A 24,763-nucleotide genomic window follows, 5' to 3' on the forward strand; every position below is an offset into this window, starting at 1 on the left:
CAGGGCCGACTTATTCGCTGTCTCCCCAGGGCCCACTTTATGCCCTCTAGACCTACCCCCTCCTCCTCTTCTCCACAGGGACCCATTCATCCAGCCCTACCTCCCCCTACTTTATTTACCTGTCACTTCCTCGCCTCCACATCCCGCTTCTCTGCTTTCTTCCACCCTCCCTTTACCAGGGAACTCATTACATTACATAGCCACTGAACCTTTTAGGAGTGTGGGTACCCATCACTGTACAAGGAGATTACCCAACTATTCTGTTTATGTGCCGAAAGCAGTACTCGAACCCAGGCCCCCCCAGCGCTGTAACGCAATCACTTAACCTCTAGGCCACTGCAGTTAGCTGGTATTTGGTGGAGCGGGGGAGAGGGGACAGATGTTCTATCCTCCTTGGTTTCAGTGAACATGTTTCACAATGCAAATGGGTATGCTCACAGGGGCATGCAGGAAAAAGATATATACGCCCAAAAGCGACCCTCGGAAGCATGGCAATCAGTGGCTTGAGCTGAAAATCCTTGATCTTGCAATGCTGGAGACCTGAGTTCTAATCCAATGTCCGGTATCTCTTGGGCATTTTTTTTTTCATTTAAAAAAAATGTTTTTATTGAAAATTGGGATGCATTGCCCTACCCGATCAGCCAACAGCTAACGCCCCTTCAATACATGTGTTCCCACTAACAGTTGTGCCTTTGTATTCTGCACTCTGGCCTTAGTAACACCCATACACAAGCTTGTCTCTCTGGCCCCAACTGACTGGAAAAAACGAGGGGAAAAGGTGTAATCTGGGGGTCATGGCTGATTCCATAATTGCACTGGGACTCAAACAGCACACCTTCTCGAGGTGCTGTGAGGTGACCACCGGCCCCTGCATAGCAAGCAAACCTGTATCAGCATCTCACCAGCAACTGAATGTGTCGCCTGCAAGGTACACATAGGAGGCTGCAGTAGGTGCATTAACCCATTGGGCTGTCGACCCTCCTTCCTCTGAGAGCAGGAAACTGCATTTCCATGTTGACTTACTTTGGCACATTAGATCTATCTTTCACCCCAATTCAAAGGATGTTTTGCTTCACGGAGAGATGATAATCATTGTGAGGTGTGAGCCACTAATAGCTAAGCAGGTCAGTTAAATCTTTGACCTTGTCATTGGGGTGTATTGTTATGCGCAGGGCAGCAGTCTTATGCCCTCTGCTACTGTACGCTTTCGTATTGGTGCTTGTTCATGATTCTAAAATGTAAACAGTCTGCTCTCAAAAGTGAAAGATTTGAAAGACTCTTGCTGTAACAAGCCTTTCCCACTCTTTGCCCTGGCGGTGAGAGAGCTGCTTTCTGCCTTTAACTTCCCCAATTGTGGAGTGGCTGGCTCCACCACTGACAACCAGTGCCTAATCCTGGAGGAAAACGGACAGAGGTCTGCGCCCTGCATCCTCCATGCGTCCCTAACGCTCCCAAACGCGACCACAGCCCATACGGGCACAGCCCTATGTCCTATGCAGCACCTCTGGTGAAGCCACCCACACAACTTAGGGTTAGGATCTGTGCTCTTCCACGTAGGCCTGGCCACCTAGGCCCCAGAAAGTGTCACAGCCTGCTTTATAAACCTTAGTGACGCTGGCCTAGGTGAAGATGATGTTGATGGAATACTGATGCCTTTTGCCTCCCAGAAGCCACCTGGGAGCATAGTAAAATGAAGGGGTGTTCCTGCTCTGCTGCCCTGTGTTTGCCCTCTGCCTAAGTGACATTCATTCTGGGCTCTCCAGGCAAATGTATCCATCTGGGAGAGAGCTAGGAATAGGACGTCTCTTTCTGCAGGCACAGTGGGGAAGACTCAGAGAGCTACATGCCTGAGACATCTTTCCTTGTCCCTCGCTCATTGTTCTGTTCCCTAACTTCGAACTCTCTGCCAGGCCAGGCCCTGTTTCTTTTACTGCCAACCCCCCTGACCCCTCGTCTTTCACCTACTTCCCGCTCTATTATGCCTTCTCCTTTTTTACTCTCTTCTATGGCCCTTTGAAAAGGAATGCAGGCCTAGCTAAGCCTCGTGAAGGAAATCTACCAACAAAAGATGCATGGGAGGTGCTGTGAGACGAGTAAGAAGGGATGAAGGGGTGATGGGTTGTTGAGTTGGGAAGCACCAGAGGCGTAGCCAGGATTTTCTAGCAAATGGGGTCTGAAGCTAATGTAGTTGGGCCCACTGCAATGACAAAAATCTCTTTAAATGCCCACACAGAGCTGCTGAGTGGGCATTTACAGATTTTGGGTGGGCCTTTCCCCTCAGGCCCTACCCTGCCTACGCCTCTGCACTCTCACCCCCAGGGCAAAGAGTAGGAAAGGCTTGCTACAGCAAGAGTCTTTCAAATCTTTCACTTTTGGGAGCAGAGTGTTTACATTTAAAAATCATGAACAAGCAGCATTAAGAAACCATGCAGTAGCAGAGGACGGAGGACTGCCCTGCGCATGTCAATACACCGCAATGACAAAAGCAAAGATTTAACTGACCTGCTTAGCTATTAGCGGCTCACACCTCACAATGATTATCATCTCTCTGTGAAGCAAAACATCCTCTGACTTGGGGTGAAACAGAGATCTAATGTGCCAATGGAAGGCAACATGGAAATTTAGTTTCCTGCTCTCAGAGGAAGGAGGGTCGACAGCTCAATGGGTTAATGCACCTACTGCAGCCTCCTATGTGTAGCCTGCAGGCGACACATTCAGTTGCCGGTGAGATGCTGATACAGGTTTGCTTGCTATGCAGGGGCCGGTGGTCACATCACAGCACCTCGAGAAGGTGTCCTGTTTGAGTCCGTGTGCAATTATGGTATCAACCATGACCCGTAGATTACACCTTTTACACCCGTTTTTTCCAGTCAGTTGGGGCCAGAGAGACAAGCTTGTGTATGGGTGTTACCAAGGCCAGAGTGCCGAAAACAGAGGCACAATTGTTAGTGGGAACGCAGGTATTGAAGGGGCATTAGCTGTTGGCTGATCGCGCAGGGCAATCCATCCCCATTTTCAATAAAAACATTATTTTTTAAATTAAAAAAATTACCCAAGAGATACCAGACATTGGATTAGAACTCAGGTCTCCAACATTGCAAGACAAAGCACTTACCACTTGAGCCACTGGTGGCTGTGCTTCTGAGAGCTGCATTTGGGCGTACATATCTTTCTTCTGCATGCCCCTGTGAGCATGCCCATGTGAGCATGCCCATTTGCATTGTCAAACATGTTCACTGCAGAAAATGAGGATAGAACATCTGGCCCCCGCTCCTCCAAATATCAGCTAACTGCAGTCGTCTCGAGGTTAAGTGCTTGCGTTACAGCGTTGGGGGCATGGGTTTAAGTCCTGCTTTCGGCACATAAACGGAATAGTTGCGTAATCTCCTTGTACAGTTGTGGGTACCCACACTCCTTCTAAAAGGTTCAGTGGTTATGAAAAGAGGTCCTTGGAAAAGGGAGGGTGGAAGAAAGCAGAGAGGCAGGACTGAGGAAGCGCAGGGTAAATAAAGGAGGAGGTGGGGCAGGCTAAAGGGAGTGGTAGGGCTGGATGAATGGGTCCCTGTGGAGAGGGGGCGGGTCTGGGTGAGTGGGGGTAGGACTAGAAGGATATGGTGCAGGTTCCCTGGTAAAAGGAGGGTTGAAGAAATCAGAGGTGGGACTGTGGTGGTGAGAAAGTGTGGCAGTTGGGGTCCATTCCACACCCTCTCCGCTGGGCCTCCTTTCCCCACATTAGGACCCTCCTTTACACACCCATTCCTCCACAATTCTGGGCCCTCTTCCCCCCATGACAACGTTCCCAGGGCCGACTTATTCGCTGTCTCCCCAGGGCCCACTTTATGCCCTCTAGACCTACCCCCTCCTCCTCTTCTCCACAGGGACCCATTCATCCAGCCCTACCTCCCCCTACTTTATTTACCGGTCACTTCCTCGCCTCCACATCCCGCTTCTCTGCTTTCTTCCACCCTCCCTTTACCAGGGAACTCATTACATTACATAGCCACTGAACCTTTTAGGAGTGTGGGTACCCACCACTGTACAAGGAGATTACCCAACTATTCTGTTTATGTGCCGAAAGCAGTACTCGAACCCAGGCCCCCCCAGCGCTGTAACGCAAGCACTTAACCTCTAGGCCACTGCAGTTAGCTGGTAATTGGTGGAGCGGGGGAGAGGGGACAGATGTTCTATCCTCCTTGGTTTCAGTGAACATGTTCACAATGCAAATGGGTATGCTCACAGGGGCATGCAGGAAAAAGATATATACGCCCAAAAGCGACCCTCGGAAGCATGGCAATCAGTGGCTCGAGCTGTAAATCCTTGGTCTTGCAATGCTGGAGACCTGAGTTCTAATCCAAAGTCCGGTATCTCTTGGGCATTTTTTTTTTCATTTAAAAAAAATGTTTTTATTGAAAATTGGGATGCATTGCCCTACCCGATCAGCCAACAGCTAACGCCCCTTCAATACATGTGTTCCCACTAACAGTTGTGCCTTTGTATTCTGCACTCTGGCCTTAGTAACACCCATACACAAGCTTGTCTCTCTGGCCCCAACTGACTGGAAAAAACGAGGGGAAAAGGTGTAATCTGGGGGTCATGGCTGATTCCATAATTGCACTGGGACTCAAACAGCACACCTTCTCGAGGTGCTGTGAGGTGACCACCGGCCCCTGCATAGCAAGCAAACCTGTATCAGCATCTCACCAGCAACTGAATGTGTCGCCTGCAAGGTACACATAGGAGGCTGCAGTAGGTGCATTAACCCATTGGGCTGTCGACCCTCCTTCCTCTGAGAGCAGGAAACTGCATTTCCATGTTGACTTACTTTGGCACATTAGATCTATCTTTCACCCCAATTCAGAGGATGTTTTGCTTCACGGAGAGATGATAATCATTGTGAGGTGTGAGCCACTAATAGCTAAGCAGGTCAGTTAAATCTTTGACCTTGTCATTGGGGTGTATTGTTATGCGCAGGGCAGCAGTCCTAGGCCCTCTGCTACTGTACGCTTTCGTATTGGTGCTTGTTCATGATTCTAAAATGTAAACAGTCTGCTCTCAAAAGTGAAAGATTTGAAAGACTCTTGCTGTAACAAGCCTTTCCCACTCTTTGCCCTGGCGGTGAGAGAGCTGCTTTCTGCCTTTAACTTCCCCAATTGTGGAGTGGCTGGCTCCACCACTGACAACCAGTGCCTAATCCTGGAGGAAAACGGACAGAGGTCTGCGCCCTGCATCCTCCATGCGTCCCTAACGCTCCCTAACGCGACCACAGCCCATACGGGCACAGCCCTATGTCCTATGCAGCCCCTCTGGTGAAGCCACCCACACAACTTAGGGTTAGGATCTGTGCTCTTCCACGTAGGCCTGGCCACCTAGGCCCCAGAAAGTGTCACAGCCTGCTTTATAAACCTTAGTGACGGTGGCCTAGGTGAAGATGATGTTGATGGAATACTGATGCCTTTTGCCTCCCAGAAGCCACCTGGGAGCATAGTAAAATGAAGGGGTGTTCCTGCTCTGCTGCCCTGTGTTTGCCCTCTGCCTAAGTGACATTCATTCTGGGCTCTCCAGGCAAATGTATCCATCTGGGAGAGAGCTAGGAATAGGACGTCTCTTTCTGCAGGCACAGTGGGGAAGACTCAGAGAGCTACATGCCTGAGACATCTTTCCTTGTCCCTCGCTCATTGTTCTGTTCCCTAACTTCGAACTCTCTGCCAGGCCAGGCCCTGTTTCTTTTACTGCCAACCCCCCTGACCCCTCGTCTTTCACCTACTTCCCGCTCTATTATGCCTTCTCCTTTTTTACTCTCTTCTATGGCCCTTTGAAAAGGAATGCAGGCCTAGCTAAGCCTCGTGAAGGAAATCTACCAACAAAAGATGCATGGGAGGTGCTGTGAGACGAGTAAGAAGGGATGAAGGGGTGATGGGTTGTTGAGTTGGGAAGCACCAGAGGCGTAGCCAGGATTTTCTAGCAAATGGGGTCTGAAGCTAATGTAGTTGGGCCCACTGCAATGACAAAAATCTCTTTAAATGCCCACACAGAGCTGCTGAGTGGGCATTTACAGATTTTGGGTGGGCCTTTCCCCTCAGGCCCTACCCTGCCTACGCCTCTGCACTCTCACCCCCAGGGCAAAGAGTAGGAAAGGCTTGCTACAGCAAGAGTCTTTCAAATCTTTCACTTTTGGGAGCAGAGTGTTTACATTTAAAAATCATGAACAAGCAGCATTAAGAAACCATACAGTAGCAGAGGACAGAGGACTGCCCTGCGCATGTCAATACACCCCAATGACAAAAGCAAAGATTTAACTGACCTGCTTAGCTATTAGCGGCTCACACCTCACAATGATTATCATCTCTCTGTGAAGCAAAACATCCTCTGACTTGGGGTGAAACAGAGATCTAATGTGCCAATGGAAAGCAACATGGAAATTTAGTTTCCTGCTCTCAGAGGAAGGAGGGTCGACAGCTCAATGGGTTAATGCACCTACTGCAGCCTCCTATGTGTAGCCTGCAGGCGACACATTCAGTTGCCGGTGAGATGCTGATACAGGTTTTCTTGCTATGCAGGGGCCGGTGGTCACATCACAGCACCTCGAGAAGGTGTCCTGTTTGAGTCCTAGTGCAATTATGGTATCAACCATGACCCGTAGATTACACCTTTTACACCCGTTTTTTCCAGTCAGTTGGGGCCAGAGAGACAAGCTTGTGTATGGTGGGAGTTACCAAGGCCAGAGTGCCGAAAACAGAGGCACAATTGTTAGTGGGAACGCAGGTATTGAAGGGGCATTAGCTGTTGGCTGATCGCGCAGGGCAATCCATCCCCATTTTCAATAAAAACATTTTTTTTTAAATTAAAAATTTACCCAAGAGACACCGGACATTGGATTAAAACTCAGGTCTCCAACATTGCAAGACAAAGCACTTACCACTTGAGCCACTGGCGGCTGTGCTTCTGAGAGCTGCATTTGGGCGTACATATCTTTCTTCTGCATGCCCCTGTGAGCATGCCCATGTGAGCATGCCCATTTGCATTGTCAAACATGTTCACTGCAGAAAATGAGGATAGAACATCTGGCCCCCGCTCCTCCAAATATCAGCTAACTGCAGTCGCCTCGAGGTTAAGTGCTTGCGTTACAGCGTTGGGGGCATGGGTTTAGGTCCTGCTTTCGGCACATAAACGGAATAGTTGCGTAATCTCCTTGTACAGTTGTGGGTACCCACACTCCTTCTAAAAGGTTCAGTGGTTATGAAAAGAGGTCCTTGGAAAAGGGAGGGTGGAAGAAAGCAGAGAGGCAGGACTGAGGAAGCGCAGGGTAAATAAAGGAGGAGGTGGGGCAGGCTAAAGGGAGTGGTAGGGCTGGATGAATGGGTCCCTGTGGAGAGGGGGCGGGTCTGAGTGAGTGGGGGTAGGACTAGAAGGATATGGTGCAGGTTCCCTGGTAAAAGGAGGGTGGAAGAAAGCAGAGGTGGGACTGTGGTGGTGTGAAAGTGTGGCAGTTGGGGTCCATTCCACACCCTCTCCGCTGGGCCTCCTATCCCCACATTAGGACCCTCCTTTACACACCCATTCCTCCACAATTCTGGGCCCTCTTCCCCCCATGACACCGTTCCCAGGGCCGACTTATTCGCTGTCTCCCCAGGGCCCACTTTATGCCCTCTAGACCTACCCCCTCCTCCTCTTCTCCACAGGGACCCATTCATCCAGCCCTACCTCCCCCTACTTTATTTACCGGTCACTTCCTCGCCTCCACATCCCGCTTCTCTGCTTTCTTCCACCCTCCCTTTACCAGGGAACTCATTACATTACATAGCCACTGAACCTTTTAGGAGTGTGGGTACCCACCACTGTACAACAAGGAGATTACCCAACTATTCTGTTTATGTGCCGAAAGCAGTACTCGAACCCAGGCCCCCCCAGCGCTGTAACGCAAGCAGTTAACCTCTAGGCCACTGCAGTTAGCTGGTATTTGGTGGAGCGGGGGAGAGGGGACAGATGTTCTATCCTCCTTGGTTTCAGTGAACATGTTTCACAATGCAAATGGGTATGCTCACAGGGGCATGCAGGAGAAAGATATATACGCCCAAAAGCGACCCTCAGAAGCATGGCAATCAGTGGCTCAAGCTGTAAATCCTTGGTCTTGCAATGCTGGAGACCTGAGTTCTAATCCAATGTCTGGTATCTCTTGGGCATTTTTTTTTTCATTTAAAAAAAATGTTTTTATTGAAAATTGGGATGCATTGCCCTACCCGATCAGCCAACAGCTAACGCCCCTTCAATACATGTGTTCCCACTAACAGTTGTGCCTCTGTATTCTGCACTCTGGCCTTAGTAACACCCATACACAAGCTTGTCTCTCTGGCCCCAACTGACTGGAAAAAACGAGGGGAAAAGGTGTAATCTGGGGGTCATGGCTGATTCCATAATTGCACTGGGACTCAAACAGCACACCTTCTCAAGGTGCTGTGAGGTGACCACCGGCCCCTGCATAGCAAGCAAACCTGTATCAGCATCTCACCAGCAACTGAATGTGTCGCCTGCAAGGTACACATAGGAGGCTGCAGTAGGTGCATTAACCCATTGGGCTGTCGACCCTCCTTCCTCTGAGAGCAGGAAACTGCATTTCCATGTTGACTTACTTTGGCACATTAGATCTATCTTTCACCCCAATTCAGAGGATGTTTTGCTTCACGGAGAGATGATAATCATTGTGAGGTGTGAGCCACTAATAGCTAAGCAGGTCAGTTAAATCTTTGACCTTGTCATTGGGGTGTATTGTTATGCGCAGGGCAGCAGTCTTATGCCCTCTGCTACTGTACACTTTCGTATTGGTGCTTGTTCATGATTCTAAAATGTAAACAGTCTGCTCTCAAAAGTGAAAGATTTGAAAGACTCTTGCTGTAACAAGCCTTTCCCACTCTTTGCCCTGGCGGCGAGAGAGCTGCTTTCTGCCTTTAACTTCCCCAATTGTGGAGTGGCTGGCTCCACCACTGACAACCAGTGCCTAATCCTGGAGGAAAACGGACAGAGGTCTGCGCCCTGCATCCTCCATGCGTCCCTAAAGCTCCCAAATGCGACCACAGCCCATACGGGCACAGCCCTATGTCCTATGCAGCCCCTCTGGTGAAGCCACCCACACAACTTAGGGTTAGGATCTGTGCTCTTCCACGTAGGCCTGGCCACCTAGGCCCCAGAAAGTGTCACAGCCTGCTTTATAAACCTTAGTGACGGTGGCCTAGGTGAAGATGATGTTGATGGAATACTGATGCCTTTTGCCTCCCAGAAGCCACCTGGGAGCATAGTAAAATGAAGGGGTGTTCCTGCTCTGCTGCCCTGTGTTTGCCCTCTGCCTAAGTGACATTCATTCTGGGCTCTCCAGGCAAATGTATCCATCTGGGAGAGAGCTAGGACTAGGACGTCTCTTTCTGCAGGCACAGTGGGGAAGACTCAGAGAGCTACATGCCTGAGACATCTTTCCTTGTCCCTCGCTCATTGTTCTGTTCCCTAACTTCTAACTCTCTGCCAGGCCAGGCCCTGTTTCTTTTACTGCCAACCCCCCTGACCCCTCGTCTTTCACCTACTTCCCGCTCTATTATGCCTTCTCCTTTTTTACTCTCTTCTATGGCCCTTTGAAAAGGAATGCAGGCCTAGCTAAGCCTCGTGAAGGAAATCTACCAACAAAAGATGCATGGGAGGTGCTGTGAGACGAGTAAGAAGGGATGAAGGGGTGATGGGTTGTTGAGTTGGGAAGCACCAGAGGCGTAGCCAGGATTTTCTAGCAAATGGGGTCTGAAGCTAATGTAGTTGGGCCCACTGCAATGACAAAAATCTCTTTAAATGCCCACACAGAGCTGCTGAGTGGGCATTTACAGATTTTGGGTGGGCCTTCCCCTCAGGCCCTACCCTGCCTACGCCTCTGCACTCTCACCCCAGGGCAAAGAGTAGGAAAGGCTTGCTACAGCAAGAGTCTTTCAAATCTTTCACTTTTGGGAGCAGAGTGTTTACATTTAAAAATCATGAACAAGCAGCATTAAGAAACCATACAGTAGCAGAGGACAGAGGACTGCCCTGCGCATGTCAATACACCCCAATGACAAAAGCAAAGATTTAACTGACCTGCTTAGCTATTAGCGGCTCACACCTCACAATGATTATCATCTCTCTGTGAAGCAAAACATCCTCTGACTTGGGGTGAAACAGAGATCTAATGTGCCAATGGAAAGCAACATGGAAATTTAGTTTCCTGCTCTCAGAGGAAGGAGGGTCGACAACTCAATGGGTTAATGCACCTACTGCAGCCTCCTATGTGTAGCCTGCAGGCGACACATTCAGTTGCCGGTGAGATGCTGATACAGGTTTGCTTGCTATGCAGGGGCCGGTGGTCACATCACAGCACCTCGAGAAGGTGTCCTGTTTGAGTCCTAGTGCAATTATGGTATCAACCATGACCCGTAGATTACACCTTTTACACCCGTTTTTTCCAGTCAGTTGCGGCCAGAGAGACAAGCTTGTGTATGGGTGTTACCAAGGCCAGAGTGCCGAAAACAGAGGCACAATTGTTAGTGGGAACGCAGGTATTGAAGGGGCATTAGCTGTTGGCTGATCGCGCAGGGCAATCCATCCCCATTTTCAATAAAAACATTTTTTTTTAATTGAAAAAAATACCCAAGAGACACCGGACATTGGATTAGAACTCAGGTCTCCAACATTGCAAGACAAAGCACTTACCACTTGAGCCACTGGTGGCTGTGCTTCTCAAAGTTGCATTTGGGCGTATATATCTTTCTTCTGCATGCCCCTGTGAGCATGCCCATGTGAGCATGCCCATTTGCATTGTCAAACATTGTCACTGCAGAAAATGAGGATAGAACATCTGGCCCCCGCTCCTCCAAATATCAGCTAACTGCAGTCGCCTCGAGGTTAAGTGCTTGCGTTACAGCGTTGGGGGCATGGGTTTAAGTCCTGCTTTCGGCACATAAACGGAATAGTTGCGTAATCTCCTTGTACAGTTGTGGGTACCCACACTCCTTCTAAAAGGTTCAGTGGTTATGAAAAGAGGTCCTTGGAAAAGGGAGGGTGGAAGAAAGCAGAGAGGCAGGACTGAGGAAGCGCAGGGTAAATAAAGGAGGAGGTGGGGCAGGCTAAAGGGAGTGGTAGGGCTGGATGAATGGGTCCCTGTGGAGAGGGGGCGGGTCTGGGTGAGTGGGGGTAGGACTAGAAGGATATGGTGCAGGTTCCCTGGTAAAAGGAGGGTGGAAGAAAGCAGAGGTGGGACTGTGGTGGTGAGAAAGTGTGGCAGTTGGGGTCCATTCCACACCCTCTCCGCTGGGCCTCCTTTCCCCAATTTAGGACCCTCCTTTACACACCCATTCCTCCACAATTCTGGGCCCTCTTCCCCCCATGACACCATTCCCAGGGCCGACTTATTCGCTGTCACCCCAGGGCCCACTTTATGCCCTCTAGACCTACCCCCTCCTCCTCTTCTCCACAGGGACCCATTCATCCAGCCCTACCTCCCCCTACTTTATTTACCGGCCACTTCCTCCCCTCCACATCCCGCTTCTCTGCTTTCTTCCACCCTCCCTTTACCAGGGAACTCATTACATTACATAGCCACTGAACCTTTTAGGAGTGTGGGTACCCACCACTGTACAAGGAGATTACCCAACTATTCTGTTTATGTGCCGAAAGCAGTACTCGAACCCAGGCCCCCCCAGCGCTGTAACGCAAGCACTTAACCTCTAGGCCACTGCAGTTAGCTGGTATTTGGTGGAGCGGGGGAGAGGGGACAGATGTTCTATCCTCCTTGGTTTCAGTGAACATGTTTCACAATACAAATGGGTATGCTCACAGGGGCATGCAGGAGAAAGATATATACACCCAAAAGCAACCATTGGAAGCATGGCAATCAGTGGCTCGAGCTGTAAATCCTTGGTCTTGCAATGCTGGAGACCTGAGTTCTAATCCAATGTCCGGTGTCTCTTGGGCATTTTTTTTTTCATTTAAATTTTTTTTTTTTATTGAAACTTGGGATACATTGCCCTACCCGATCAGCCAACAGCTAACGCCCCTTCAATACATGTGTTCCCACTAACAGTTGTGCCTTTGTATTCTGCACTCTGGCCTTAGTAACACCCATACACAAGCTTGTCTCTCTGGCCCCAACTGACTGGAAAAAACGAGGGGAAAAGGTGTAATCTGGGGGTCATGGCTGATTCCATAATTGCACTGGGACTCAAACAGCACACCTTCTCGAGGTGCTGTGAGGTGACCACCGGCCCCTGCATAGCAAGCAAACCTGTATCAGCATCTCACCAGCAACTGAATGTGTCGCCTGCAAGGTACACATAGGAGGCTGCAGTAGGTGCATTAACCCATTGGGCTGTCGACCCTCCTTCCTCTGAGAGCAGGAAACTGCATTTCCATGTTGACTTACTTTGGCACATTAGATCTATCTTTCACCCCAATTCAAAGGATGTTTTGCTTCACGGAGAGATGATAATCATTGTGAGGTGTGAGCCACTAATAGCTAAGCAGGTCAGTTAAATCTTTGACCTTGTCATTGGGGTGTATTGTTATGCGCAGGGCAGCAGTCTTATGCCCTCTGCTACTGTACGCTTTCGTATTGGTGCTTGTTCATGATTCTAAAATGTAAACAGTCTGCTCTCAAAAGTGAAAGATTTGAAAGACTCTTGCTGTAACAAGCCTTTCCCACTCTTTGCCCTGGCGGTGAGAGAGCTGCTTTCTGCCTTTAACTTCCCCAATTGTGGAGTGGCTGGCTCCACCACTGACAACCAGTGCCTAATCCTGGAGGAAAACGGACAGAGGTCTGCGCCCTGCATCCTCCATGCGTCCCTAACGCTCCCAAACGCGACCACAGCCCATACGGGCACAGCCCTATGTCCTATGCAGCACCTCTGGTGAAGCCACCCACACAACTTAGGGTTAGGATCTGTGCTCTTCCACGTAGGCCTGGCCACCTAGGCCCCAGAAAGTGTCACAGCCTGCTTTATAAACCTTAGTGACGCTGGCCTAGGTGAAGATGATGTTGATGGAATACTGATGCCTTTTGCCTCCCAGAAGCCACCTGGGAGCATAGTAAAATGAAGGGGTGTTCCTGCTCTGCTGCCCTGTGTTTGCCCTCTGCCTAAGTGACATTCATTCTGGGCTCTCCAGGCAAATGTATCCATCTGGGAGAGAGCTAGGAATAGGACGTCTCTTTCTGCAGGCACAGTGGGGAAGACTCAGAGAGCTACATGCCTGAGACATCTTTCCTTGTCCCTCGCTCATTGTTCTGTTCCCTAACTTCGAACTCTCTGCCAGGCCAGGCCCTGTTTCTTTTACTGCCAACCCCCCTGACCCCTCGTCTTTCACCTACTTCCCGCTCTATTATGCCTTCTCCTTTTTTACTCTCTTCTATGGCCCTTTGAAAAGGAATGCAGGCCTAGCTAAGCCTCGTGAAGGAAATCTACCAACAAAAGATGCATGGGAGGTGCTGTGAGACGAGTAAGAAGGGATGAAGGGGTGATGGGTTGTTGAGTTGGGAAGCACCAGAGGCGTAGCCAGGATTTTCTAGCAAATGGGGTCTGAAGCTAATGTAGTTGGGCCCACTGCAATGACAAAAATCTCTTTAAATGCCCACACAGAGCTGCTGAGTGGGCATTTACAGATTTTGGGTGGGCCTTTCCCCTCAGGCCCTACCCTGCCTACGCCTCTGCACTCTCACCCCCAGGGCAAAGAGTAGGAAAGGCTTGCTACAGCAAGAGTCTTTCAAATCTTTCACTTTTGGGAGCAGAGTGTTTACATTTAAAAATCATGAACAAGCAGCATTAAGAAACCATGCAGTAGCAGAGGACGGAGGACTGCCCTGCGCATGTCAATACACCGCAATGACAAAAGCAAAGATTTAACTGACCTGCTTAGCTATTAGCGGCTCACACCTCACAATGATTATCATCTCTCTGTGAAGCAAAACATCCTCTGACTTGGGGTGAAACAGAGATCTAATGTGCCAATGGAAGGCAACATGGAAATTTAGTTTCCTGCTCTCAGAGGAAGGAGGGTCGACAGCTCAATGGGTTAATGCACCTACTGCAGCCTCCTATGTGTAGCCTGCAGGCGACACATTCAGTTGCCGGTGAGATGCTGATACAGGTTTGCTTGCTATGCAGGGGCCGGTGGTCACATCACAGCACCTCGAGAAGGTGTCCTGTTTGAGTCCGTGTGCAATTATGGTATCAACCATGACCCGTAGATTACACCTTTTACACCCGTTTTTTCCAGTCAGTTGGGGCCAGAGAGACAAGCTTGTGTATGGGTGTTACCAAGGCCAGAGTGCCGAAAACAGAGGCACAATTGTTAGTGGGAACGCAGGTATTGAAGGGGCATTAGCTGTTGGCTGATCGCGCAGGGCAATCCATCCCCATTTTCAATAAAAACATTATTTTTTAAATTAAAAAAATTACCCAAGAGATACCAGACATTGGATTAGAACTCAGGTCTCCAACATTGCAAGACAAAGCACTTACCACTTGAGCCACTGGTGGCTGTGCTTCTGAGAGCTGCATTTGGGCGTACATATCTTTCTTCTGCATGCCCCTGTGAGCATGCCCATGTGAGCATGCCCATTTGCATTGTAAAACATGTTCACTGCAGAAAATGAGGATAGAACATCTGGCCCCCGCTCCTCCAAATATCAGCTAACTGCAGTCGTCTCGAGGTTAAGTGCTTGCGTTACAGCGTTGGGGGCATGGGTTTAAGTCCTGCTTTCGGCACATAAACGGAATAGTTGCGTAATCTCCTTGTACAGTTGTGGGTACCCACACTCCTTCTAAAAGGTTCAGTGGTTATGAAAAGAGGTCCTTGGAAAAGGGAGGGTGGAAGAAAGCAGAGAGGCAGGACTGAGGAAGCGCAGGGTAAATAAAGGAGGAGGTGGGGCAGGCTAAAGGGAGTGGTAGGGCTGGATGAATGGGTCCCTGTGGAGAGGGGGCGGGTCTGGGTGAGTGGGGGTAGGACTAGAAGGATATGGTGCAGGTTCCCTGGTAAAAGGAGGGTTGAAGAAATCAGAGGTGGGACTGTGGTGGTGAGAAAGTGTGGCAGTTGGGGTCCATTCCACACCCTCTCCGCTGGGCCTCCTTTCCCCACATTAGGACCCTCCTTTACACACCCATTCCTCCACAATTCTGGGCCCTCTTCCCCCCATGACACCGTTCCCAGGGCCGACTTATTCGCTGTCTCCCCAGGGCCCACTTTATGCCCTCTAGACCTACCCCCTCCTCCTCTTCTCCACAGGGACCCATTCATCCAGCCCTACCTCCCCCTACTTTATTTACCGGTCACTTCCTCGCCTCCACATCCCGCTTCTCTGCTTTCTTCCACCCTCCTTTTACTAGGGAACTCATTACATTACATAGCCACTGAACCTTTTAGGAGTGTGGGTACCCACCACTGTACAAGGAGATTACCCAACTATTCTGTTTATGTGCCGAAAGCAGTACTCGAACCCAGGCCCCCCCAGCGCTGTAACGCAAGCACTTAACCTCTAGGCCACTGCAGTTAGCTGGTATTTGGTGGAGCGGGGGAGAGGGGACAGATGTTCTATCCTCCTTGGTTTCAGTGAACATGTTCACAATGCAAATGGGTATGCTCACAGGGGCATGCAGGAAAAAGATATATACGCCCAAAAGCGACCATCGCAAGCATGGCAATCAGTGGCTCGAGCTGTAAATCCTTGGTCTTGCAATGCTGGAGACCTGAGTTCTAATCCAATGTCCGGTATCTCTTGGGCATTTTTTTTTTCATTTAAAAAAAATGTTTTTATTGAAAATTGGGATGCATTGCCCTACCCGATCAGCCAACAGCTAACGCCCCTTCAATACATGTGTTCCCACTAACAGTTGTGCCTTTGTATTCTGCACTCTGGCCTTAGTAACACCCATACACAAGCTTGTCTCTCTGGCCCCAACTGACTGGAAAAAACGAGGGGAAAAGGTGTAATCTGGGGGTCATGGCTGATTCCATAATTGCACTGGGACTCAAACAGCACACCTTCTCGAGGTGCTGTGAGGTGACCACCGGCCCCTGCATAGCAAGCAAACCTGTATCAGCATCTCACCAGCAACTGAATGTGTCGCCTGCAAGGTACACATAGGAGGCTGCAGTAGGTGCATTAACCCATTGGGCTGTCGACCCTCCTTCCTCTGAGAGCAGGAAACTGCATTTCCATGTTGACTTACTTTGGCACATTAGATCTATCTTTCACCCCAATTCAGAGGATGTTTTGCTTCACGGAGAGATGATAATCATTGTGAGGTGTGAGCCACTAATAGCTAAGCAGGTCAGTTAAATCTTTGACCTTGTCATTGGGGTGTATTGTTATGCGCAGGGCAGCAGTCTTAGGCCCTCTGCTACTGTACGCTTTCGTATTGGTGCTTGTTCATGATTCTAAAATGTAAACAGTCTGCTCTCAAAAGTGAAAGATTTGAAAGACTCTTGCTGTAACAAGCCTTTCCCACTCTTTGCCCTGGCGGTGAGAGAGCTGCTTTCTGCCTTTAACTTCCCCAATTGTGGAGTGGCTGGCTCCACCACTGACAACCAGTGCCTAATCCTGGAGGAAAACGGACAGAGGTCTGCGCCCTGCATCCTCCATGCGTCCCTAACGCTCCCTAACGCGACCACAGCCCATACGGGCACAGCCCTATGTCCTATGCAGCCCCTCTGGTGAAGCCACCCACACAACTTAGGGTTAGGATCTGTGCTCTTCCACGTAGGCCTGGCCACCTAGGCCCCAGAAAGTGTCACAGCCTGCTTTATAAACCTTAGTGACGGTGGCCTAGGTGAAGATGATGTTGATGGAATACTGATGCCTTTTGCCTCCCAGAAGCCACCTGGGAGCATAGTAAAATGAAGGGGTGTTCCTGCTCTGCTGCCCTGTGTTTGCCCTCTGCCTAAGTGACATTCATTCTGGGCTCTCCAGGCAAATGTATCCATCTGGGAGAGAGCTAGGAATAGGACGTCTCTTTCTGCAGGCACAGTGGGGAAGACTCAGAGAGCTACATGCCTGAGACATCTTTCCTTGTCCCTCGCTCATTGTTCTGTTCCCTAACTTCGAACTCTCTGCCAGGCCAGGCCCTGTTTCTTTTACTGCCAACCCCCCTGACCCCTCGTCTTTCACCTACTTCCCGCTCTATTATGCCTTCTCCTTTTTTACTCTCTTCTATGGCCCTTTGAAAAGGAATGCAGGCCTAGCTAAGCCTCGTGAAGGAAATCTACCAACAAAAGATGCATGGGAGGTGCTGTGAGACGAGTAAGAAGGGATGAAGGGGTGATGGGTTGTTGAGTTGGGAAGCACCAGAGGCGTAGCCAGGATTTTCTAGCAAATGGGGTCTGAAGCTAATGTAGTTGGGCCCACTGCAATGACAAAAATCTCTTTAAATGCCCACACAGAGCTGCTGAGTGGGCATTTACAGATTTTGGGTGGGCCTTTCCCCTCAGGCCCTACCCTGCCTACGCCTCTGCACTCTCACCCCCAGGGCAAAGAGTAGGAAAGGCTTGCTACAGCAAGAGTCTTTCAAATCTTTCACTTTTGGGAGCAGAGTGTTTACATTTAAAAATCATGAACAAGCAGCATTAAGAAACCATACAGTAGCAGAGGACAGAGGACTGCCCTGCGCATGTCAATACACCCCAATGACAAAAGCAAAGATTTAACTGACCTGCTTAGCTATTAGCGGCTCACACCTCACAATGATTATCATCTCTCTGTGAAGCAAAACATCCTCTGACTTGGGGTGAAACAGAGATCTAATGTGCCAATGGAAAGCAACATGGAAATTTAGTTTCCTGCTCTCAGAGGAAGGAGGGTCGACAGCTCAATGGGTTAATGCACCTACTGCAGCCTCCTATGTGTAGCCTGCAGGCGACACATTCAGTTGCCGGTGAGATGCTGATACAGGTTTGCTTGCTATGCAGGGGCCGGTGGTCACATCACAGCACCTCGAGAAGGTGTCCTGTTTGAGTCCTAGTGCAATTATGGTATCAACCATGACCCGTAGATTACACCTTTTACACCCGTTTTTTCCAGTCAGTTGGGGCCAGAGAGACAAGCTTGTGTATGGTGGGAGTTACCAAGGCCAGAGTGCCGAAAACAGAGGCACAATTGTTAGTGGGAACGCAGGTATTGAAGGGGCATTAGCTGTTGGCTGATCGCGCAGGGCAATCCATCCCCATTTTCAATAAAAACATTTTTTTTTAAATTAAAAATTTACCCAAGAGACACCGGACATTGGATTAGAACTCAGGTCTCCAACATTGCAAGACAAAGCACTTACCACTTGAGCCACTGGCGGCTGTGCTTCTGAGAGCTGCATTTGGGCGTACATATCTTTCTTCTGCATGCCCCTGTGAGCATGCCCATGTGAGCATGCCCATTTGCATTGTCAAACATGTTCACTGCAGAAAATGAGGATAGAACATCTGGCCCCCGCTCCTCCAAATATCAGCTAACTGCAGTCGCCTCGAGGTTAAGTGCTTGCGTTACAGCGTTGGGGGCATGGGTTTAGGTCCTGCTTTCGGCACATAAACGGAATAGTTGCGTAATCTCCTTGTACAGTTGTGGGTACCCACACTCCTTCTAAAAGGTTCAGTGGTTATGAAAAGAGGTCCTTGGAAAAGGGAGGGTGGAAGAAAGCAGAGAGGCAGGACTGAGGAAGCGCAGGGTAAATAAAGGAGGAGGTGGGGCAGGCTAAAGGGAGTGGTAGGGCTGGATGAATGGGTCCCTGTGGAGAGGGGGCGGGTCTGAGTGAGTGGGGGTAGGACTAGAAGGATATGGTGCAGGTTCCCTGGTAAAAGGAGGGTGGAAGAAAGCAGAGGTGGGACTGTAGTGGTGTGAAAGTGTGGCAGTTGGGGTCCATTCCACACCCTCTCCGCTGGGCCTCCTTTCCCCACATTAGGACCCTCCTTTACACACCCATTCCTCCACAATTTTGGGCCCTCTTCCCCCCATGACACCGTTCCCAGGGCCGACTTATTCGCTGTCTCCCCAGGGCCCACTTTATGCCCTCTAGACCTACCCCCTCCTCCTCTTCTCCACAGGGACCCATTCATCCAGCCCTACCTCCCCCTACTTTATTTACCGGTCACTTCCTCGCCTCCACATCCCGCTTCTCTGCTTTCTTCCACCCTCCCTTTACCAGGGAACTCATTACATTACATAGCCACTGAACCTTTTAGGAGTGTGGGTACCCACCACTGTACAACAAGGAGATTACCCAACTATTCTGTTTATGTGCCGAAAGCAGTACTCGAACCCAGGCCCCCCCAGCGCTGTAACGCAAGCAGTTAACCTCTAGGCCACTGCAGTTAGCTGGTATTTGGTGGAGCGGGGGAGAGGGGACAGATGTTCTATCCTCCTTGGTTTCAGTGAACATGTTTCACAATGCAAATGGGTATGCTCACAGGGGCATGCAGGAGAAAGATATATACGCCCAAAAGCGACCCTCGGAAGCATGGCAATCAGTGGCTCAAGCTGTAAATCCTTGGTCTTGCAATGCTGGAGACCTGAGTTCTAATCCAATGTCTGGTATCTCTTGGGCATTTTTTTTTTCATTTAAAAAAAATGTTTTTATTGAAAATTGGGATGCATTGCCCTACCCGATCAGCCAACAGCTAACGCCCCTTCAATACATGTGTTCCCACTAACAGTTGTGCCTCTGTATTCTGCACTCTGGCCTTAGTAACACCCATACACAAGCTTGTCTCTCTGGCCCCAACTGACTGGAAAAAACGAGGGGAAAAGGTGTAATCTGGGGGTCATGGCTGATTCCATAATTGCACTGGGACTCAAACAGCACACCTTCTCAAGGTGCTGTGAGGTGACCACCGGCCCCTGCATAGCAAGCAAACCTGTATCAGCATCTCACCAGCAACTGAATGTGTCGCCTGCAAGGTACACATAGGAGGCTGCAGTAGGTGCATTAACCCATTGGGCTGTCGACCCTCCTTCCTCTGAGAGCAGGAAACTGCATTTCCATGTTGACTTACTTTGGCACATTAGATCTATCTTTCACCCCAATTCAGAGGATGTTTTGCTTCACGGAGAGATGATAATCATTGTGAGGTGTGAGCCACTAATAGCTAAGCAGGTCAGTTAAATCTTTGACCTTGTCATTGGGGTGTATTGTTATGCGCAGGGCAGCAGTCTTATGCCCTCTGCTACTGTACGCTTTCGTATTGGTGCTTGTTCATGATTCTAAAATGTAAACAGTCTGCTCTCAAAAGTGAAAGATTTGAAAGACTCTTGCTGTAACAAGCCTTTCCCACTCTTTGCCCTGGCGGCGAGAGAGCTGCTTTCTGCCTTTAACTTCCCCAATTGTGGAGTGGCTGGCTCCACCACTGACAACCAGTGCCTAATCCTGGAGGAAAACGGACAGAGGTCTGCGCCCTGCATCCTCCATGCGTCCCTAACGCTCCCAAATGCGACCACAGCCCATACGGGCACAGCCCTATGTCCTATGCAGCCCCTCTGGTGAAGCCACCCACACAACTTAGGGTTAGGATCTGTGCTCTTCCACGTAGGCCTGGCCACCTAGGCCCCAGAAAGTGTCACAGCCTGCTTTATAAACCTTAGTGACGGTGGCCTAGGTGAAGATGATGTTGATGGAATACTGATGCCTTTTGCCTCCCAGAAGCCACCTGGGAGCATAGTAAAATGAAGGGGTGTTCCTGCTCTGCTGCCCTGTGTTTGCCCTCTGCCTAAGTGACATTCATTCTGGGCTCTCCAGGCAAATGTATCCATCTGGGAGAGAGCTAGGAATAGGACGTCTCTTTCTGCAGGCACAGTGGGGAAGACTCAGAGAGCTACATGCCTGAGACATCTTTCCTTGTCCCTCGCTCATTGTTCTGTTCCCTAACTTCGAACTCTCTGCCAGGCCAGGCCCTGTTTCTTTTACTGCCAACCCCCCTGACCCCTCGTCTTTCACCTACTTCCCGCTCTATTATGCCTTCTCCTTTTTTACTCTCTTCTATGGCCCTTTGAAAAGGAATGCAGGCCTAGCTAAGCCTCGTGAAGGAAATCTACCAACAAAAGATGCATGGGAGGTGCTGTGAGACGAGTAAGAAGGGATGAAGGGGTGATGGGTTGTTGAGTTGGGAAGCACCAGAGGCGTAGCCAGGATTTTCTAGCAAATGGGGTCTGAAGCTAATGTAGTTGGGCCCACTGCAATGACAAAAATCTCTTTAAATGCCCACACAGAGCTGCTGAGTGGGCATTTACAGATTTTGGGTGGGCCTTCCCCTCAGGCCCTACCCTGCCTACGCCTCTGCACTCTCACCCCAGGGCAAAGAGTAGGAAAGGCTTGCTACAGCAAGAGTCTTTCAAATCTTTCACTTTTGGGAGCAGAGTGTTTACATTTAAAAATCATGAACAAGCAGCATTAAGAAACCATACAGTAGCAGAGGAAAGAGGACTGCCCTGCGCATGTCAATACACCCCAATGACAAAAGCAAAGATTTAACTGACCTGCTTAGCTATTAGCGGCTCACACCTCACAATGATTATCATCTCTCTGTGAAGCAAAACATCCTCTGACTTGGGGTGAAACAGAGATCTAATGTGCCAATGGAAAGCAACATGGAAATTTAGTTTCCTGCTCTCAGAGGAAGGAGGGTCGACAACTCAATGGGTTAATGCACCTACTGCAGCCTCCTATGTGTAGCCTGCAGGCGACACATTCAGTTGCCGGTGAGATGCTGATACAGGTTTGCTTGCTATGCAGGGGCCGGTGGTCACATCACAGCACCTCGAGAAGGTGTCCTGTTTGAGTCCGTGTGCAATTATGGTATCAACCATGACCCGTAGATTACACCTTTTACACCCGTTTTTTCCAGTCAGTTGGGGCCAGAGAGACAAGCTTGTGTATGGGTGTTACCAAGGCCAGAGTGCCGAAAACAGAGGCACAATTGTTAGTGGGAACGCAGGTATTGAAGGGGCATTAGCTGTTGGCTGATCGCGCAGGGCAATCCATCCCCATTTTCAATAAAAACATTATTTTTTAAATTAAAAAAATTACCCAAGAGATACCAGACATTGGATTAGAACTCAGGTCTCCAACATTGCAAGACAAAGCACTTACCACTTGAGCCACTGGTGGCTGTGCTTCTGAGAGCTGCATTTGGGCGTACATATCTTTCTTCTGCATGCCCCTGTGAGCATGCCCATGTGAGCATGCCCATTTGCATTGTCAAACATGTTCACTGCAGAAAATGAGGATAGAACATCTGGCCCCCGCTCCTCCAAATATCAGCTAACTGCAGTCGTCTCGAGGTTAAGTGCTTGCGTTACAGCGTTGGGGGCATGGGTTTAAGTCCTGCTTTCGGCACATAAACGGAATAGTTGCGTAATCTCCTTGTACAGTTGTGGGTACCCACACTCCTTCTAAAAGGTTCAGTGGTTATGAAAAGAGGTCCTTGGAAAAGGGAGGGTGGAAGAAAGCAGAGAGGCAGGACTGAGGAAGCGCAGGGTAAATAAAGGAGGAGGTGGGGCAGGCTAAAGGGAGTGGTAGGGCTGGATGAATGGGTCCCTGTGGAGAGGGGGCGGGTCTGGGTGAGTGGGGGTAGGACTAGAAGGATATGGTGCAGGTTCCCTGGTAAAAGGAGGGTTGAAGAAATCAGAGGTGGGACTGTGGTGGTGAGAAAGTGTGGCAGTTGGGGTCCATTCCACACCCTCTCCGCTGGGCCTCCTTTCCCCACATTAGGACCCTCCTTTACACACCCATTCCTCCACAATTCTGGGCCCTCTTCCCCCCATGACACCGTTCCCAGGGCCGACTTATTCGCTGTCTCCCCAGGGCCCACTTTATGCCCTCTAGACCTACCCCCTCCTCCTCTTCTCCACAGGGACCCATTCATCCAGCCCTACCTCCCCCTACTTTATTTACCGGTCACTTCCTCGCCTCCACATCCCGCTTCTCTGCTTTCTTCCACCCTCCCTTTACCAGGGAACTCATTACATTACATAGCCACTGAACCTTTTAGGAGTGTGGGTACCCACCACTGTACAAGGAGATTACCCAACTATTCTGTTTATGTGCCGAAAGCAGTACTCGAACCCAGGCCCTCCCAGCGCTGTAACGCAAGCACTTAACCTCTAGGCCACTGCAGTTAGCTGGTATTTGGTGGAGCGGGGGAGAGGGGACAGATGTTCTATCCTCCTTGGTTTCAGTGAACATGTTCACAATGCAAATGGGTATGCTCACAGGGGCATGCAGGAAAAAGATATATACGCCCAAAAGCGACACTCTGAAGCATGGCAATCAGTGGCTCGAGCTGTAAATCCTTGGTCTTGCAATGCTGGAGACCTGAGTTCTAATCCAATGTCCGGTATCTCTTGGGCATTTTTTTTTTCATTTAAAAAAAATGTTTTTATTGAAAATTGGGATGCATTGCCCTACCCGATCAGCCAACAGCTAACGCCCCTTCAATACATGTGTTCCCACTAACAGTTGTGCCTTTGTATTCTGCACTCTGGCCTTAGTAACACCCATACACAAGCTTGTCTCTCTGGCCCCAACTGACTGGAAAAAACGAGGGGAAAAGGTGTAATCTGGGGGTCATGGCTGATTCCATAATTGCACTGGGACTCAAACAGCACACCTTCTCGAGGTGCTGTGAGGTGACCACCGGCCCCTGCATAGCAAGCAAACCTGTATCAGCATCTCACCAGCAACTGAATGTGTCGCCTGCAAGGTACACATAGGAGGCTGCAGTAGGTGCATTAACCCATTGGGCTGTCGACCCTCCTTCCTCTGAGAGCAGGAAACTGCATTTCCATGTTGACTTACTTTGGCACATTAGATCTATCTTTCACCCCAATTCAGAGGATGTTTTGCTTCACGGAGAGATGATAATCATTGTGAGGTGTGAGCCACTAATAGCTAAGCAGGTCAGTTAAATCTTTGACCTTGTCATTGGGGTGTATTGTTATGCGCAGGGCAGCAGTCTTAGGCCCTCTGCTACTGTACGCTTTCGTATTGGTGCTTGTTCATGATTCTAAAATGTAAACAGTCTGCTCTCAAAAGTGAAAGATTTGAAAGACTCTTGCTGTAACAAGCCTTTCCCACTCTTTGCCCTGGCGGTGAGAGAGCTGCTTTCTGCCTTTAACTTCCCCAATTGTGGAGTGGCTGGCTCCACCACTGACAACCAGTGCCTAATCCTGGAGGAAAACGGACAGAGGTCTGCGCCCTGCATCCTCCATGCGTCCCTAACGCTCCCTAACGCGACCACAGCCCATACGGGCACAGCCCTATGTCCTATGCAGCCCCTCTGGTGAAGCCACCCACACAATTTAGGGTTAGGATCTGTGCTCTTCCACGTAGGCCTGGCCACCTAGGCCCCAGAAAGTGTCACAGCCTGCTTTATAAACCTTAGTGACGGTGGCCTAGGTGAAGATGATGTTGATGGAATACTGATGCCTTTTGCCTCCCAGAAGCCACCTGGGAGCATAGTAAAATGAAGGGGTGTTCCTGCTCTGCTGCCCTGTGTTTGCCCTCTGCCTAAGTGACATTCATTCTGGGCTCTCCAGGCAAATGTATCCATCTGGGAGAGAGCTAGGAATAGGACGTCTCTTTCTGCAGGCACAGTGGGGAAGACTCAGAGAGCTACATGCCTGAGACATCTTTCCTTGTCCCTCGCTCATTGTTCTGTTCCCTAACTTCGAACTCTCTGCCAGGCCAGGCCCTGTTTCTTTTACTGCCAACCCCCCTGACCCCTCGTCTTTCAC

The sequence above is a fragment of the Ambystoma mexicanum genome, chromosome 3q (assembly GCF_040938575.1).
Source record: "Ambystoma mexicanum isolate Mex_15411 chromosome 3q, UKY_AmexF1_1, whole genome shotgun sequence".
In the NCBI taxonomy this organism is placed as follows: domain Eukaryota; kingdom Metazoa; phylum Chordata; class Amphibia; order Caudata; family Ambystomatidae; genus Ambystoma; species Ambystoma mexicanum.